At 33.7% G+C, this 19,997-nt stretch overlaps 1 long non-coding RNA gene across 1 annotated transcript; it reads left to right on the top strand.

Annotated features, from left to right (window-relative positions):
• Positions 1–17,599: 17,599 nt before the first annotated feature.
• Positions 17,600–19,227, top strand: LOC134282237 (uncharacterized). The gene is made up of 3 exons (XR_009995249.1): positions 17,600–17,649; positions 18,178–18,240; positions 19,154–19,227. It is a non-coding gene; the product is annotated as an uncharacterized LOC134282237 (long non-coding RNA).
• The last annotated feature ends 770 nt before the right edge of the window (positions 19,228–19,997 follow it).

The raw sequence follows: 19,997 nt of genomic DNA, 5'->3' as shown, positions 1-19,997 counted from the left end.
TTCACGAACTAACCCAACCCAACCCCATCCCAGTAAAGTAATATACGTGGTGACAAGACGAAAGACCGTCTATTCTCTTAGCTTGACCAGCGTATAATGACGACTCCTTACTTCTCTGCGTGATATTAAGTGTTCTCGTAAACCTATAAATACATCTGCTTGACCATTAATACGTCAACACTTGTCCGAAAGGGCATGTATTAATATATACACAACGCATAAGGCAGTTAATGTAAACCGACTCTGACGGATAAATGACATTTTAAGAAATCAATATATGTGTAACTGATATGAGGAACTTGAATAGTTTGTGGAAGTTTTGTAACAATTTGTTTTTTCGTCATAAAATGCCGTAAAAATAAATACAACTAATAAAGCACCAGAAAAATGTATCTTTTTACATTTAATTCAGGAATTAAAAATTTCCCTCTGGTCAATATTCTTTTCTTGTAAAAACGCGGTTGATAACTAAATAATGAGAAAATTTAATAGTATATCTCCTGAATTAAACACAACAATAATGAATAGAAACTGGTATGTTTTGTGCTTGACTAAAATTAAAAGTAAAGTTAATAATTATATTGAACGTGATTCAGATACATGTACTACACACTGTTACAGTATAGTACTGAGATTAGAAATACAGATTCATCTAACATAAAAAAGAAATGTTTGCATATAAACTTTATAGTCCCGTCTTTAAAGGGGCCTGGACACAGTTTCAACTGATTTTTTTAAAACCAATTTTAATGTTTACAATTCCTACCTAAGGCATCATCCATTGATTAGCAAAAATTTGAACATCATTTGTTGATTAACAAACAAGATACAGAACTATAAGTTCTTCATAATGTAAACAAGCTCGTGTCTTGTTTTTGTTTACATATAGAAAATATACTCACACGCAGTGAAACGCAACACCCTACTTTAGGGGGAAATAATTATGTAAAGTAAAGAATTTTGTATCTTAAAATGATGAATATCTTCAAGAAGAAGGTATGGTTTCCATACAAATTTTGCCCTGTGATTTTCTATAAAATGAAACTGGTGTAAAAGTTGAAAACTCATGCTTTATAAATAATTGAAATTCAATGCAGAAAAATCATACAAGTCATTTTTCTCACATGTGTTTTTAAATGCTAATTATGACGTCATAAACATGTGCATTTTCCCGTATTTTCTTAAAAAGTTGCAGAAGACAACAATTTTCAATGGAATTTTCTTTCAGATAACATTGTCCACAGGCATCGCCCACAAAGATCTTGAGATATGTGATATGTTATTGAATTTTGCACAAAATATCAAAAAATTAACGTGGACGACGGCTGTGGACACTGTTTTCTAAAGGAAAATCACCCTTGAAATGTGCCATTTTGAGGCTTTTTCTGTTGAAAATAGAGAAATGCTTCACATTAATGACGTCATATTTGCAGAATGGTAAACCTTCATGCCATATTCTTTCCTGATTTATCAGAGTCATTTATTTAACTAATATTTAAGCCAGTTTCAAAACTTTTTGATGTCATTACATTTTTAGGGCGCAATAAAGCTAAAACCATACCTTCTTCTTTGGTAAACATCGGTAATTTAACGGTTGAACGATTTTCATACCAATACCGGAAGTCAAGTTTGAGTCTGCTTAACAGAAATAAAAAAAATTGCATGTTTAATAAAACATTTGGCAATATTATGGAGTTTTAAGGGTTTTTTACTGTTCATCATAAGTAATGCAGCAATATTTCAAAAAATAAACTCTCCTTTCGTTTCCCGTAACGATGCTAAGGCTACTTGAAAATGGCTTATGTACGCATTTCCATTGATCTAGCTGAAATTTCAATGTAAAGGTGATGGAGAGTTGCTGATGCAAAATTTCACTACATTACGCCTCAACAGGGTCTTACGTATCATATGCATTAAGAACAGTCCTTGTACCGGAAGTCCAAGGGTGGCTAAACTGCTCTAAGTTAGAGAAAATTCGACCTAATCATCTGAAAAACGGGCATATAAAAATGCCAAAGAATAATTCCTTCGCTCAGATTTCGATATCAATGAACCTACTGTGTCGTAGAAATTAAGCTGCAATCGTTGTTTCGGGCAGTCTTGCACGTTTTACTTGAATGGCTGGGAGGGGGGTGTTTTAACAGTCATATTTTACTTAGTAAAGTAAACAGATAAACATTCAACATTCTTATCAAATCTCTGATGTTCTGAAGAGTGAGTTTAGCCTTTCTTTATTCGCTTTTGAAAATCAGAAGATAAAAAAATCAAACATTTGTAGATTTCTGCTTGTTGCGTTTCTTTTGCGTGTCAGTATATATTTATAACAAAATGAAGTTCAGCAAATCAATAGTAACTGTTGAATCGTATTTAGAATTAACGTTTATTTGAAATTATCTACTTTGAACGAACATATATTAGTATATTAACCTGTGTAAACAAAAACATGACACTAGCCTTGTTTACATAACAAAGGTTTGGAGCTCTAAATCTGTCTTGTATCTGGACAACTGGCGTTCAATTTTTTGATGATCATTAGGAAGACACTAGTTAAATATTTGTAAAAATAGAAAAATAAATTTTGAAATTTTAGCTGAAACTGTGTCTATGCCCCTTTAAATTGACACAATTCTTAGAAATTTGCGAAAATGCCACAAAATAGAAAAAAGAATTGTAATTAAAAATATCACCCGATTAAAATTCTAAATTTAAGTTCAGTAGAACATTTTTAGTCACTAATTGATTGATGAATATCTTGTCTATAAATTATATAATGATTCTCCTTAATGAACCACTTTAACATATGACATGGAGCGTTTGTGAATCAAATAATTTTTTTTTCATATTTCATAGCAAAATAATATTGCATCTATCTCGCCTGCATTCAAGTAAGATGCTTTTATCTTCGAGGGGCATTTTTCGGTACACTTATCTGTCCTTGTTTCGGCACGGGGCATCTCTTTCAATTAAATGTTGTTTAACCGCTAGGTGTAGATTTTTCAAAATAGGTTGTTGTTGACAAAAAGTCTCGATTGCTATCATTGCTTATATGAATTTGTACTGTTTATTAATATATTCGATGACAAAGGTTTTAGATGAATCATATGCATTTTTTTTCTTTTTTGCATCACCATGTGCTAGCCGCCATCTTTGTCGCGAGTGATAAAATAAATCGAATATTGTTTATATGTAAAAAAAAAAAAACAAAAAAAAAAAACAAACAAACAAACAAACAAAAAACGTATTGTTTGTATTCATATACCCAAGATGAGGTCTTTGTCTTAAAATAAAAACTTGAAACTTGAATAGTTGAATCTAATTAATGATATTGTTTCAGCTTTCTCATGCGAATTTTTATCGACTCTTTCACATTAACTTTTCTCTAACTGGATGAATATTAGCTAGAAATTAACAATTATAGTTTGGCATACTATTTTATGCAAAGTTTAAAACGTTACTTTATGCTATTGATTTAACACCGTTCACTACACGTTTCCAATTCAATATTTTGTATAATATGATGGCTGATATAATTCTACCTTTAAATTTTTAAAAATAATTTTTGGACTTGACATGCCTCGCACTAAGCGAGCATCGAAAGGCAAGCTACCTCAACTGTTTGACACATCGCAAACAACAACTGCGAACGCAGAAAGGCGGATGGATTGAACTCAAGTCGGAGTGTAGATTCTAAATTGTAGAAATCATGACCCCCAGGGGTAGGGTGGGGCCACACTATGGAATCCAATTTTACATAGAAATTTATAGGAAAAAACTTTAAAAATCTTTTCAAGAACCACTGGGCAAGAAAAGCTGAAACTTGTGTGGAAGCATCTTTGGGTAGTGTAGATTCTAAATTGTTCAAATCATGACCCCCGGGGGTAGGGCGGGGCCACACTAGGGAATCCAAGTTTTACATAGAAATATATAGGAAAAAGCTTAAAATCTTCTTCTCAAGAGCCACTGGGCCAGAAAAGCTGAAACTTATATGGAAGCATCCTGGGGTAGTGCACATTTTAAATTGTTCAAACCATGACCCCAGGGGGTAGGGCAGGGCCACAATAGGGAATCCAAGTTTTACATAGAAATATATAGAAAATAACTTTAAAAATCTTCTTCTCAAGAACCAATGGGCCAGAAAAGCTGAAACTTATATGGAAGCATCCTGGAATAATCCAAGTTTTACATAGAAATATATAGGAAATAACTTTAAAAATCTTCTTCTCAAGAACCAATGGGCCAGAAAAGCTGAAATTTATATGGAAGCATCCTGGAATAATGTAGATTCTAAATTGTAGAAATCATGGCCACCGGGGGTAGGGCGGGCCATAATGGGGAATCCAAGTTTTACATTGAAATATATATGGAAAAATCTTTGAAAATCTTCTTCTCAAGAATCATTGGTCTAGAAAAGCTGAAACTTATGTGAATGTTGGGGTAGTGTAGATTATATTTTGTAAATCTTTACCCCTGGGGATAGGGCTTGGTCACAATTGCTAATACAAAGGGGGAAATCTGAAAAAGAACAGCATGGCCAGAGTTTCTCAGGTAGGCGATGTGGCCCATGGGCCTCTTGTTTAAACCAGTACCACCATTTCATCGCTAAAAGGACTATCTATTTGGCCAAGGAGATTAAAACTTTGCATAACTAAGACAACGCCAACTTTCTGTAAACGATTAAATACCTAAAAAGTAAATATTGGTTTAATTCTTAAGACAGAAGTACTAAAATTACAAGAAATATATTTTCAAAACAAAAATTCAATCGTTTGAATTTTTCAAACCCAAAAATCTGGACTTTTAATCACCTTGGTTGTCAAACAGTAACAGTCGAATACTCGCTGTATGTGACTCAATTCTATATTTCTTGTTTGAGCGATGATTCTGTAAACAATGCTTTCACACATTTTTTATTGTCTTGTATAAAAATGTGATTGTTTATATTTGCAATGTGTGATTGTAGAAAGTAGCCCAAAAAATGTGATAGAAAGCTAGGTTTTATAAATTTGCTCCTTGTTGTTATTGCGTTCTGAATTTCTTCAAAATATCTAAGCTTTAGACATATTCTAAACATACAATCAATCATGTTTCCGTTATGCGTTTCATTGCTAAGAAATGTGGGAGCTTATTGTATGTAAAATTGTTCACTATTGTGACAGACACATGGTTATGTTAGTATTGTCGTAGCACCGGCACTTGTTTCATATACGTGGCACCCCTTCTCATTTAATGACATTTTTCGCTTCGATAGATTTTTTTTCTTGAAAATTAATTCGTTTAAGTAGTCTCTGGTCGGGCCTCTTTATGTTTATTCAGGATTTCTCGGCAAAAAATCTTTTCTTATACCTGTGTTTTCATCATTTAATTCTTCACAAAATGAGAGGGGTATTCCTAAAAAATTACCTCGATACAAAGTTATACATCGGATGAGATACATCTATTTCCGTTTGAGGTTATAGATGTAGGATAAAACCCGAGACGTCGGAATGGAATGATCGGAAATTTAATTTTATTTCCACTAAAAATTTACCGGTATTTATTGGCCTTCCTGATTGCTTGACAATCGATCGTTGACGATACCGTTGAAATTAGGACACAGAAATTACGACGAAAATTGTTTATATGTCACTCTTGAATGCATAACTAATAGAAATAGATAAACTACTTGGTCAAAACTTTTCATAGAAAAGAATACAATTTGAATGATGCATTTACCGCTCAACTTATTTTAATTGATAGTTGTTTAGATAATATAAACTATTGCAATACGGCGATAGAGCCTCGAAATATCGGCACACGAGGGTATCACAATGCTTATACATAAGAAATAAAGCAAAATGAAAAAAACATGTTTTATTATGTCCTTTTGCAAGTTACAGTAAAACTGGAAATAAAATAGCCCATCATTATTGAAAGCTTTAATCATGAAGATTCACTCATTATGACATGGTAAGCAAGAAAACAATAATTTAAAGACATTTCCAGAGGTGAAAAAGTAAATGAATGGATTCACTGCATGAACAATAATTTTAAACACATCACTTACGTTTGAAAACATATAGTCTTCATTAAAACTGCTATTAAGGAAAGGACCTGTAATCATTATTCGATCGCGAAGAATACTCCGAATGATGGAAAAAACGGAGTCGGTTGTTCGCAGCAAAAGGATCAACAAAACTGCCAGTATCATTTGCTTCTTCAAATTCCTTGCAGCAAGAGATGATTTCAAAGTTTTGCAGCGATTGACGAGGAAATAAATGTTAAAAGAGACGACGACGGCGAGGAGGAGACCGTCGTCTGCGATGTATAGAAAGTGGAGGTACGGTACATACAGAGACCAGAGCAGTTCTACTATCAGGAGCCCGTATACAGTGCTTAGGATCAAACTAAGACAGGATAGTACGGCCACTCGTCGATTTGTGAGATATACCCGGCTTCTTAATGGATCAACAAACATAACATATCTCAATGTTAAAAGTAAAACTAAATTTAAAGATGAATATGTCTTTGTTGCGAATGTGGTTACATAAATGATTTTCTGAAACATTACATTTTCACATGCATTCGATGAGATAAGAAATTTATTTAGGAAAAAACTAACATGATAAAAAACATCTGCAATTGCTAGACTAGAAACGCCAAAGAAAAATGGTTTTCTCAGCTTGGCGTTCTGAAGGATAATAACAACAGTTGTTAGGTTGCATACAATTCCTAAAGCAGACATAGCTAGTACTAACTGTGGTAAACGTTGTAAAAGGAATTCCTCCACATCGGAAGTGAATGACCTGGTAGTCCTGTCTTGACCAACAAAACTCGCAGAGTTCGAGGGATTAGAGCAAACATTCTGAAGAAAGTCTAGCGAGTAACCGGGTATATGGAATTCGAGATTTAACAAAAGAAAGCATTCAATGATATGGTAACCTTTTGCCATGCACTTCTTTAATTTGTCTGTTATGTTGGAATTTCTTGACATATTCTGGAGATGTTCACCAACCTCTCTTGTTGAAGATGATGAATCTGAAGGAAGAGTTACTATAGCGTCTTTAAAACTCGAGATGTCTGTCGTTGATATACTTGTAGAGACAACCGGGTCCACTTTTGTGGATGTGTTTTGACTGCTACCTACTTGAAAGGAATACGCAAGTACGATAAAACACCAACATGAAGCTTTAATAGGACTCCCTGTTAAGTAAAAAATAAAAACAAAGTTTTGATATAGGCTATTCAAAGCATGGACTTCACTTGCAAGTATTGAGCATTTCAAAATATTTTCACAAGTGGAATTTTTTTCGTATTTTTGGTAGGAAGGTATAAACACGTAATTAAAGAAACTGCAGACATTGTGTTTATAAAATATTATTCGCAGAACTTCACGGAAATTGAATATTCCACTTTTCATAACATAAAATCGATGAGTTGAAATAATTCAAAACCTCTCAAAAATGAAATGCTCTCTTTCAGCTCCCTCTTTCATTGAGAGACGCATCAAATTTCAGACACTTTAATGAAAAGGACCCTCCGTGTTTTAAAATTTTAACGAAAGCTATTATATGAATGATTTGATAAGACACTCATGATTAGTTGCTAGTTGAAATTCTTCTAAGAAAAATGAAAATAGAAGGACGAAATTTCAGATATAATATATAAATTGGAAATAAAGATTAAATCTTACCCTCAAACTTGAAAAGCATGCTGCGCTAAATTGCACTCTTAGTTGCACGCACTGCACGTTAAAAATTTTGAAGAAAATTATATGTACTTCAAACGAAAGGCTAAGAAAATAATTGAATTAAATATTCAATGTTCTCGGTTTTTATAAATCAGATAAATATTCATCAAGTGGAGAACAATGTAAATCACAAGCCCCGCCAATGATAGAATAACATTTAATAAATTATAAAAGAAAAACAATAAGGCTCAAATATATAAAATTAACAAAATTGATATATATGAAAGGATAAGGAAATGATAAGGCTATCAAGGGATATATATGATCATCTTAATTTTTAATTTCCCGCTTTTTTTCTACCGGTAATGGAAACCATATCTCGGATGTATCCCTATTGGTATCATTTTTTAATATCCTGTGTTCTACGAATTCATATTTACAAGCTCCTAAATATATCTGTTTTTATTGATATTGATGTATTAAAAGCGCTTCTACACAGATTTGTTTTTTTTTTTACATTTTATTAAATTTTCGGTACAGTGTGGTACAGTTTTGTTTAATGTATTATTGATCATTGTATTTTGAGATGGTCCCTAAATGTTATTTATTGAATGTACCTGAATTTTCATGTTTTTAATGTTGTAAATCACAAAAAGCTTGCATTTGGCAACACTCTTACATGTGTATGCTCAGGTACATATTTGTAAGGTTTTATGTGTGAACTTACTTTTATTTATTACTTGACTGTAGCAATGTTAATAATTACTATTTTAGCTCACCTGGGCTAAAAGAACAGGTGACCCATTTTCCGTCTGTTAACTTTCTCACATTTTCATCTTCTTCTCAAAAACCAATGAGACAATTTTAATTCTCGGGTGAAGGGGAATTTAATTTGTTAAAATAAAGGCCCAAGCCCACTTCAAAGTAGACAATCAAGAAAAAACAAAAAAAGGGTGGGGTCATTATAAATATTAATCTTCTCAAAAACCACTGGGCCAGAGAAGCTAATACTTCTTTTTCCAATACACAAAGAAGTTATGGCACAAATACTTTCTCTTTGTCAATAGGGACGTTAATTCTCTCACATAATGACTTTTACGTAATACCCGATTGTTCAAATATATTTCAGAACCAAATATACCTTCAGCTTTTTTCCTTGATAAAATATCACAACACAAGATTTGTATGAATTGTCATTTACTGAAATTGACAATGAGTATTAAGTGTAAAACATACATACGTATATTACAAGCAAAAAAGTTGGCGTTCGGAAATACAACAAAAGCCCACAAAAAGCAAACAACGTTTGCAAAATTGCCTGTTGTATTCTTGGGTTGCTGAAACTAAGCGGTGTACTAATAACATAATTGTTTTGTCATTAGAAGTTTGTTTGTTAATGATTTGCACTGCCGAAATAATCAAACATGAATAGGATTCCACTGATTCTCCCCACCTGTTTCCCACGAAAGGGCAACTCATTTGATTATTTTGTGGAAACAGCTGATGCTTTGCCACGCATTTCTTCCACTGGCTTTTAAAATGGAAAGTCTACTGTCTCCCTTAACTTCCTGAAAGGCTCACCGTATGTTCGCCTCGCTGAATCTCCATGAAGCTTTTATAACTCCCTTAGGAGTGACATGTACTTAAGCAGGTAGGAAGCCTCAGTTGGTTTCTGTTGTATTACGATGCATGTAAAATTCAGAAATGCACCCGTACGTTGGTTGATAGTCAAATGTGTTTTTAACTACCGGGGTATGTTGCAAATTTATTACCCTTTGTGTGATCAGTAAGGTCACTTGGACTTCCTCTCGGTGCGTCAAAAGACAACGTTAAGCTAAAAATTAATTTGACCATATCTCTGACTCAAACTTGCTGGGAACAGTTGCACCCAGAGAAATGCCCTCAGTGATTGATATGTCATTACTTGTGTTTTATTGGGTGCTGTGCCTGCTGGCTCACCTTTAAAATTCATAGAAATTAGTTGTTACACTTTCCCTGTTGTGTCAGCTTGTGACCCGGACGTAGCCGCTTGTGTCCCTGATGTAGGAGTTAGGGTACCTGAGGTAGCAGACTGTGATGGCATTGGGCCTGTTGTATTGGCTTGTGACATTAACTGTGACGCAGATGTCTGTTCCCGGTTCCTTCCTTCACCAGTAGTCTGAGTTACGTGGTAGGGAACTCCCTGTATCTGTGGTATAACATGTAGGCTGTAGCCCTATATGAGAATTCTCAGGCTGTCTGTCAACTGAAGATTGTAATTGGTGCATACCCTGTTGCCTGAGAATTTCTGAAGAAAGTTTTTGATAGTCAATGGCAACTTGATAAGGTTTTGTTGCCACAGAGACTTGACTAGTCTTTCGACGTTTTGCAGATGGCGCTTCGACACTCTGGGTGACTGTCTGTTTGGAAGTCATTTTCCTAGGCATGACTCTTATAAAACAACTACACTGTACTGATATGTCTAGGCTAACATATGTGCCATATAAATGATAAGCAATATTATTTCTTCTCTGGACTTAACATATCATTTTTAGTTTACGTACAGTCGAATTTACGAGTACCATTGATCTCTAAGCAAACTTGATATTTAATCGTTACATAAATTTTGTTCAGCTGTCAGCTATTTTAAGCAATTTGAAGACAATTACCCATGGACACTTTGAGTGCAGTTATGACAACAAATAAACTGACTTTACTAGTTGACTGCATATATTATTCATTACTCAACTCAAATTTATGCTCTCTGAAGTTTGAGATCAAAATGTCTGTACATTATTCTGTCAATGACTCAAAATATGCCGTATGTATATAACATATAGGTACTATCAATTGTGACGACAACCAAAGCCTACTATCTTAATTGTATGACTACAGAGTACAATTAATAAAAATATTTTGTGTGTGACTTAACCCACATGCATGTATATAAACTACTTTGCATGATTTAACCAATTTTCACAGTACTCTACTCTAAAAATTCACTCACTACTCTGAATGTGACTAATAAAATTTTACACACATTGCCTGTGACAAAAAAAAAAGTGTATTCTACTTTCAGTGTGAATAAAAAAAATGCACACTACTCTACGTTTGATTAACTAATGCACACTTCTCTTCTAAGACGGTAAATGATACACAAATGTTGTGCGTGTAACCAGTATCTTGTTAAAACTTAATTATGTTCCCCAAACGAAGTTGGGGAACATATTGTTTTTACTCTGTTTCTTATTATTATGTTCCCCAAACGAAGTTGGGGAACATATTGTTTTTACTCTGTTTCTTATTATTATTATTTTTCTTCTTCTTCTTCTTCCTGGGTACTTTTTTGTCCGGGAATGATCTCGTAAACTATACATCCGACTAAGGTGAAATGTTTTTAGGGTCAGTAGACATATTATGTAGATTTGCGGAACGAAGGTCATTTTGCGCGCACGTGCTTGCAAGAGCGTGCACGTGCAACATGTGAAATGACCAATTTAATTGATATAAGCATAACTTTTTAAATTTTTGATGAAATGCTTTGAAAATTATAACATAAGGGTACATTAGTAGCATAGACAATATGACATAGTCAAAATAGCAAGATCTCACGCGCATGCACGTGCGCTTTGCTCTGATTGGCTGAAACTAAAGTCTCAATATCTTTCTTGTTTTTTGACGAAATTCTTTGAAATTTTAAAAATAGCCATGCATTAGAATATCCTACAACATGATATATAGCAATTATCATGAAAACACGTGCATGCACGTGCGCTGCAATCTGATTGGCTTAAACTTTGAAAAGCTATAACTCCTTTGATTTTCAACCGAACAGGATGGGATTTGGAACATAGATAGATATACTGGTCTACTGCAAGAAAATATGGTCACCATGCACATGTATACACTTGCATGTACGTGCGCTGCAATCTGATTGGCTGAAACTTTAAACAGCTATAACTCCCTTGGTTTTCAACCAAATGGTGTGGGATTTAGAACATAGATAGATGTAACGGACATCTACAAGAAGGTATGGTCACCATGCTCATGTATGCACGTGCGTGCACGTGAAATGGGTAAAATTAAAAATACACTTGAATGAGCGTTTTTTTTTATACTTTTGGATTAAATACTTTAATACATGTATTTAGTATATCAAAATATATACATTGTGTAGACAAGATGATATGGTCATTACGCACATGCATTCACATGCGCACGCCTGCAATGCTAAAATTTGAATGAACTTTGGTTGTTAAAGTCAAAAATGCATAGAATTTGTCCTATTTAATGAAGCTTACAGGGAATATGGCACCAAAAGGGAGTCGGGGAGCGTTTGGGGAACATCTGTAACGGTCCCCGTTACAATTAGCACTAGTTATTCTTTTTTCTTCTTATTTCTTCTCCGGACTTTTTTTGTCCGCGAGTGTTCTCAGAAACTGTTCACCCAACTGAGCTAAAACCTTTTTAGGGTTAATAGGTGTGTAGTGTAGGTGTGCGGAACGAAGGTCATTTTGCGCGCATACGCATGCACGTGCGTGCGCGTGAAGTGAGTGAAATGACTGATATAATTTATATAACTATAACTTTGACATTTTTTGATGAAATGCTTTGAAACTCATTACATATAGATATATTAATAGTGTCAATATCGTGACACTGTCAAATTAGCACGAACTCACGCGCATGCACGTGAGCTTTGCTCTGATTAGCTGAAACAAAAATCGCAATATCTCTATTGTTTTTTGGCGAAATGCTTTCAAATTTTAAACATAGTCATTAATTATGATATCTTACAATATGATATAGAAAACGTTTTATGAAATCATGCGCATGCACATGTGCTGCAATCTGATTGGCTGAAACTTGAAATGGCTATATCTCTTTTGTTTTTTGAGGAAATAGTTTGAAATTTAAAACATAGTAATTCAAAAGGATATTCTCCGGTACGATATAGAAAAAAATTCATGAAATCACGCGCATGCACGTTTGCTGTAATCTGATTGGCTGAAACTTCAAATTGCAATAACTCCCTTGTTTTCCAACCAAAGATGATGATATTTAGAACATAGATAAATATCAGGGACTCCTACAAGGAGGTATGGTCATTATGCACGTGCAAGCACGTGCGTGCATTTGAACGAGTGAAATTAAAAATACACTTGAATGAATGTTTTTTTTAAATAATTTTAGACTGAATGCTTTAATATATAGTATATTAAAATATATATAGATAGTGTAGATAAGATGATATGGTCATAACGCACATGCATTCACATGTGCACGGGTGCAATGCTAAAATTTGAATATAATTGGTATCCTTCTGGGAAAACGTTGTTAAAGTCAAAAATGCACAGAATTTGTCTTATTTAATGGGGCTTACAGGGAATATGGCGACAAAAGGGAGCTGGGGAGCGTTTGGGGAACATCTGTAACGGTTCCCGTTACAATTAGCACTAGTTTACTATGTGACATATAGGCTCTGTTTTGCAACGTTCAATATTTGTAGTTTGCAACCTTGATGTGAAGCTGAACTTCTAGAGTTCATTACACCCTATTACTTTTATACCAGTTTTCTTGTGCCAGTGGCAAAGAAATCCAGTTACATGTTTCTATAATAAATACTTGTATTCTGATATGTAATAGAGTTACTGATCTTTAATTAATTTAATTAAAATCACTGGCCTATGTGGAATGGTGAAGAACTGCATTGCAAATGATGTGGAGGTATTTTTACATGTGTCCGGATTTCCCATCTATATGCACACTATCACGACCAAGATAAATAGGTATGTCCAAATTCCACGATATTGCCAAAAGTACATTTTTTTAGGGTAGCAGTCTCTTTCTTCAGTTTATAGCAAACACATACAATGTCTTCGTTATACCCTGATCTGGTCGCCCATGACTGTCGACGTAACAATTGACCCACTATAATGATTTTAAATTTCATACCGTCACGCAAAAACTGGGCATATGAGAAGATGTCCGTAAAGACTTTGTCTGGTTGTCCCTGGTATGAATCATTGCCGCACATTTGCAGAAAGCACACAACAGTAGGAAGTTTTGGGAAATTAGAAAATTCCGCGCACTGTGCTAAACTTTGAAATGTTAGCCCACCCCTAGCTTGAAAATCCACGAAATACGGTGTCTTGTATAATTGTCCTCTTGTCTAATTGTAAATTTGCATAATGTTCATTATCTACGATAAATTCCTCTAAACGGCGAATGTGAGAATGTCCCATGATTCGTACATGAATCTTCGTACTTCCGTACTTTAAGGAGGAACAGGACCTTTCGCTGAAAAAATTCCTGTCAATGAATTTTTTTCGTATTTTTTATGTTACTAATTTCATATGTACTTAACATTTTAAAAAGGTCCTGTCATGGGATTTCTTGACTTATTTAAAAGATATCGCCCCACAAATACCGCCCTGACAGGCTGTATAGAGGTTTCATGGAGTCTAGATACTTCATGTTTACGGGCCCATAACGGAGTCCATAATGCGAATTTTTACGCACAAACGATAAATGTGATGGATAACACTATATACTCAAATATTTCCGAATATTCGCAGTGTTTAAATTATCTGAAAGCAATTGTTTAAATTTTATATAGTATTTGGGTGGGATACTTTCTGCATTTTTCAAAGTAGCTTCAACGACAAAAACCTCATTTGGGAAAAATTCTGTCAATATTTCTTCATGAATGATTGAATATCAGTCCTTCATCGTAATTATTTACTGCATAAATATCACAGGGTGAAGCTTACCTCAATATCGTACAGGACATCGTTGAATTAGATGTAAGCATGATAAAAACGCTTCACGTTTGTATTTTCCGAGTGCGGGAAATCAATTGTGACGTCACACGAAAACATAAACATTCAAAATTATCTAAAAAGAGAGAATCTCTGCTACTAAACACGAAAAATTTTTAATGAAAAAAAATCTGCTTCAGAAATTTATCAGGATACATTGACTGTGACCTGTTTATTATGAAATAAAACTGATTATGACGGGTGTGTGTACTTGATCTCGCTGCACTGAGAATTTAAACACTACGTCTATGACGTCACTGACGTCAGACTGCAGGGTAAAGAGAAATAAATGTGTGGATTGGGCAACTTCACAATATCTAAATGATTGCAAGATCTCTAAAAGTTGTATTAATAATAATTTCTAAAATAAAATGTTTAAAAACAATTTTAGAATTTAGAATAAAATTACACAAGAACTGTTGAATTTAACAACGTTTGACATGTATATCATCACCGATTATGACGTAATATGTCTATTTAGTCATGTGACATGTGCCCTGTCTCCCCTTAAGTCATTGTGTTTTGCTTTCCCTCCAAATCAGTGAAGTGACGCAATTTTCAGTCAAGAGAAAAATACATGCTTCTGATTGGTTAATATACTCGTACAAAGATTTGGCTAATTCCCCAATCTTTGACGCCAAATAAGCATTGCATATAACATGTTTTTGATTTTTATTTAAGAAAAAACAATATATAGTACCAACAAAACACATGATTACATAAATGATACTATTTGAAAAAAAATGCTGTATGCCGGGTCTATAAAAAGGAAAATTCGGAGATAGTCGTAATAAAATATGAACAAAATCCATAAACGTCCGAACAGCTTTCCTCGCGAGAATTCAACGAGACCAACATGGCACTGGTGAAAATCGAGAGAGAAATTCAACATGAAAAAAGAGGTTAAACTTTATGTTTTCTCGATTTATAAGGTTTCCAAATTGCAAAAAGTTGAAAAACAAATGTTTCTGTGCTTGAAAAGTGAAAGTAGATATGCAGTTTCTCATTCTGTCAAGTGCTATTGCACTTTAAAGTGTCAAAACAGCACCTCTCGATTTTGTAAATATGTTTCCACGTGGAAGGGAGTAGTCATCGGTTAAGCTTAACCCACATGCATTGATTTAATAAACAAAAGCACACGTAAGTAGAATTTTATTATTTTTTTCGATACTACCTGTAGCACAAAATGGCTAAATATTTTAGGGCATGTTTGTCAAATGATGTTAATAGCATGTCTTAAATTGAAGAGAAAATGAAGGTGTGCTATAGTCCGTACCTACTTATAAGGTAGTCTACCATGCATGCATATGCAGAGTTACGCGTATAAAAGTCATTATTTTTACTTATCAATGCCCAGTGATTTGTGAGAACCATATGTGTGTTTTTTAAATACCAAGAGACTAAAATTTAATTCTATCCGTACTCGTGTATGCACAAGAAGTTCTTCCGAATTTCCTCTACACATATACACGTGTACCTGGATAAAGGATTAAAGGTTTGTTTACATTTGTTTGCAGTTTTTATATTTCGGCTGTTTATATCAATCATGCAGTTTTCACTAGAGCCTACTGATCAAAAATTGGTTGTTACTTTTCTAATTTTATAATTAATATCATAGAATTTATAATAATCAGATGATGTCAATGCAGTTGTCAAATACTTGTGAAACTTCACATATGCAGTTTATGATTTTTTTAAAAATATTTCTATGTGTACCACTTTTTTCTCTTTGAAAGTATTGCCCATCTAAAACTAGCTAATGATATGTATAAATATAAAACTAGAGGTACTTTGAGCAATGAGCTCTGACACTAAATGATACCTGCCGCTTCCCATATGAATATAATGACAGTGTCCATGTTTTGCTATTGGGAACCCAAAATATGTGTTGGATCAAAAAGTAATGAAGATGGAAGATGCACAATTGCATTATGTAATAAAGATTCTGTGGACATCTCATCAATTTTCATTCAGTGGTACATATGAGAGGAATTAGTGGATAAGAGATGGGTACCCCCCAAAGTGTAACAGACAGACAGACATCGATATCCCTATTACTTAATATACCCTCCCGCTTTTCAAGCGGGGGCATAATGAATTACAGGCATGCATCAATCTGTATATGTAAAAGATTTTGCTTAAGATATTCTCTGTCGATGTAAACATAATTTACATTGAAGTTTTGCATTTTTGTTTGCAAGAATACATGTATTTAATTAACATATTTTTAAATGTTTTCGAATGAAAAGTAATTTTTTTTGTTTGTCTATTGCAGGCTTGAGAACATCTTGAACAGCCATCTCCAGGTATGACAGAAATAACACAATTGACCCTATTACGTCATAAACAAAAACATTATTGAATTTAGAAAATCTATATATAAATGTAATGTAGCACAAATATGAAATCATTGTAGGCCCATACTAGAAAAAAATTTCTTTCACTGCTCTTGCACTCAGGCCTTTTTACTGGTCAGCTCACCATAATATCACTATCCCACTAGTCTACTAGATTTTCATAAAAAAAAGAGACTGACCCAAAACCATAATAATGATAGATGTAATAGTTATATTTTGTTTGTATATTGTGAAACACAGTTGGACATATAATATAAACAAAACAGGATTCCGAAATGACAGAACGTTTACACACAAGCCTGTCAAGTTACTAGCCCAACTACAATTGTATTTTGTTATACACAGAACTGAGCCAAAAGACAGATGCCCCTAACATGTACTAGCCTAGATGAAAAAAAATTCACTGACCTCAGTCCAGTGGGCTTTCAATTTTTTTTAGCATTGCATTGTTAAGTCATATGGCTATTGAGACATTCTGTCCTTTTTTGTTGTTTGTTTTTTAATGATATGCATCATCCCACACAAATTACACACACAAGAAAATATTTTTTCCACTTTTAAAATATGGGCTTTACTGATCTTTACATGTATACAATGTATGTCTTTTCTTTTGAAAAATGACATTGTTGATTGAATGATCTTCCATATGTATGCGCATGATACTGTCATAAACGCACAAAAATTATAATTTCATTAAAATAAAACAAAGAAGCAAACTTATATAAAAAAAGAGTATCAAATCAATTCAATTATAATGTGTGCAATGAATGTTTCTTACAGGATATACTCTGAAGACAGTGATATAAAAGTTCAAGGTTTGCCTGTTGTGAGTATTGTACATGTAACTGTAAGGATAAGTTTATAGCATCTAATATACATTATTATTTAATTATTATCATCCTGATCATGCTGATTGGAATAAACAAAGAAAAAATATTGAGCATGCCCAAGTACTCCAATATCTACATGAGCATGTATATATCAATGTATAAAAGAATCCTGTGTAAAGTAATAATGTGTACAGTTATTTTCGATCCGGGTAATTTTCGGCCTTTTGCACTTGCAAACAATTTTGCCCCACTTTTAATTCGCCCAGTCAACCTGTCTGTTTAAGAAATAATGCTGTGTAATTTGAATTCGCCCTGTTTTAAATTCGCTCAATCAGGAAGATGGCGAAAGGGGCGAAAATAAAATGGGGCGAAAATTTCCCTGTATACAGTATGTATTTAGAGAGAGAGAGAGAGAGAGAGAGAGATGTTGATAAAAAGGGTCAATATAATTTAAAATCATGCATCAGTGATTTTTGTTTTTGTTTAATGCTCAAAAAATTTATTCACATTCTGTTCTATTTCAGCAGATACTTCTATAATAAAGAATGGGTGAAAAAATTCTCACATCATGCTGCAAAACAGTACATGTAAGTTCAAAGGCAGAAGAAAATCCATTGAATGAGACTTTATAAACACAGTTCAATGGTTGTATATTTCAGCAAACAATTTAATGAACTGAAAATTACGCCGATACATAAATCAGCATATTATGCAAACTTTAAATGGTTACACATTTCTCTGATTTGCATGTAGTGCAATGATATTTGTCAATATTTTTCATTCAGTTTTTTTTAGCTCACCTGAGCCGAAGGCTCAAGTGAGCTTTTCTGATCATATTTTGTCCGTCATCCATCTGTCCATCCGTCTAGCTGTCCGTCTGTCTGTAAACTTTTCACATTTTCAACTTCTTCTCAAGAACCACAGGGCCAATATTAACCAAACTTGGTGCGAATAACCCTTGGGTAAAGGGAAATTTAAATTGTTAAAATGAAGGGCCAGGTCCTCTCACATGGGAGGATAATGAAGAAAAGACAAAAATAGGGTGGGGTCATTAAAAAATCTTCTTCCCAAGAACTACTGGGCCAGAAAAGCTGAAAATTATTTGGAAGCATTTTGGGGTAATATTAATTCTAAATTGTTCAAATCATGACCCCCGGGGATTGGGCAGGGCCACAATAGGGAATCAAAATTTTATATAGAAATATATAGGAAAATCTTTAAAAACATTCTTCTCAAGAACTACAGGGCCAGAAAAGCTGAAACATATGTGGAAGCATCCTGGGGTAGTGTAGATATTCTAAATTGTTAAAATTTGACCTGTGGGGTATTATTGGGTCACAATAGGTTTTACAAGGGGGGGGGGGTGTTGGGAATAGCATGGTAAAAGCTTCTAAGGTGAGGGATGTGGCCTCTTGTTCTTCACATAATTGCACATGCATGTATTCTATTTGAATTATTTAAATTTAGAGGATTGTATTAATTTATTAATCATATTTGTAGTTCAGCTGTAACAAAACAAATCATCTGATGAAAGCTTCAACCACAAGAAGGAAAGGATGTCAATTAAGTCCAAAGAGAAGGTATGTTGATAACTGGTGGTGATATGTTATTGATGTACTTATATAGAGTACAGCAATAAAATAGAGAGAAAAATATTAACCTGTAGACCAAAAAAAAATAAATCTTAATTCTTTTCAAGAACAGGTAGGTCATGATTAGTCTGAGATAGTTCAGAGCAGATTTAGATTTGTTCAGATCATGTAGCTATAGGGTAGTTTGAGTCCACAGTGGGGGATCAAAGTTTTATTCTGGAATATATAAGGCTGAAACCTTTTATAAAATCTTTTCAAGATTATCAGGGCCATGATACATAATATTTTTTTGAATGAATACAACTTAGTACAGAATCCCAGAATCAAAGGTAATGGATGTGCCATAATTAGAGACAGAATGTTTATCTTTGTCTTGTGTAAATATTGGAAAATCATTTTGTTTATTTCTTGGCTTTTAAGTTAAGTAGAGATTTAAAAAAAAGTTTTCATAATTTAAATTCCTTTTTAGGGAGACTAGTTAATATCGTTCAATCTTTCAATTAATCTTTAAATATAAAACTAGCTGCAACTTGGAATAGCTGGTTATGAATAATCCGCAGAGCTCACAAACTATATAGGTCAAAAAGCTACAATTTTTAGAGAGAAAGTAATATTTTGGGGTTATAGAAAAGGGCATAACTCTCATCATGATAGTAAATGATGGATGATAATGTGAAAAATGTGGTGCTGTTGGAAAACAAGTGAATACACTGCAGTCTAAATAAGTACAGTTAAACAACTGTATCTTAAAA

This window comes from Saccostrea cucullata, unplaced genomic scaffold (genome assembly GCF_032062105.1).
Source record: "Saccostrea cucullata isolate Sc308-1 unplaced genomic scaffold, CSIRO_AGI_Scuc_v1 ctg5634, whole genome shotgun sequence".
Classification (NCBI taxonomy): Eukaryota; Metazoa; Mollusca; class Bivalvia; order Ostreida; family Ostreidae; genus Saccostrea; species Saccostrea cuccullata.
Note: the sequence above shows the minus strand (reverse complement) of the source record. Positions and strands in the feature narration are given on the sequence as shown.